Consider the following 996-nt stretch of genomic DNA (forward strand, 5'->3'; position numbering starts at 1 on the left):
GGGTGAAATGCAGTACTAAGGTCCAGCCTAGTACCTAATTCAGCATGTAATGTTCTCCAAAACGTAGAAGTAAAGTGCGTACCTCTATCTGATATGATGGAGAGTGGAACTCCATGAAATCGAACAATGTCCGAGATATAGAGTTTGGCTAACTTCTCTGCATTGTAACTCATCTTGACCGGAATGAAGTGAGCAAACTTAGTTAACCTGTCAACAATTACCCAAATAGAATCAAACTAACCCAATGTCATTGGAAGACCAACCACGAAATCCATTGCAATTCTTTCCCACTTCCATTCAGGAATGGGCATTCTCTGAAGTGTTCCTCCAGGCCTCTGGTGTTCATACTTCACCTGTTGACAATTTGGCCATTGGGCAACAAAATCAACAATGTCGCGCTTGCTTTAGGTCGCGATACATTTTGGTTGCACCAGGATGTATAGAGTACCTTGAACTATGAGCCTCTGTAAGAATAGTGTGAATCAAATCATCAACACGGGGCACACATACCCTTCCCTTAATCCTCAAAACGCCTTCCTCATCAATTATTGCCTCTTTAGCCTCTCCTCGCAATACCATATCCCGAATTCGGCTCAGCTTCTCATCAGTAAACTGCTTCTGCTTAATCTTGTCAAGAAAAGAGGATCTTGCCTCCACACAGGCCAAATGTCCTCCTTTCTCTAGTACTTCCAGCCTCATAAGGCCATTAGCCAAGGTTTGAACCTCTCTAGCCAATGGACGTCTAGAAACCTGTAAGTGGGCTAAACTTCCCATGCTCCCTGCTTTTCTACTTAAGGCATCTGCCACCACATTAGCTATTCCTGGGTTATACAATATAGTAATATCATAGTCCTTCAATAGTTCCATCCACCTCCTCTGCCTTAAATTCAAATCTTTCTGAGTAAAGACGTACTGTAAACTACGATGGTCTGCATAAACTTCACACTTGACCCCATATAGATAATGTCTCCATTGCTTTAACGCAAACACAACTGC

Source organism: Solanum pennellii, chromosome 8 (assembly GCF_001406875.1).
Source record: "Solanum pennellii chromosome 8, SPENNV200".
NCBI classification, from domain to species: domain Eukaryota; kingdom Viridiplantae; phylum Streptophyta; class Magnoliopsida; order Solanales; family Solanaceae; genus Solanum; species Solanum pennellii.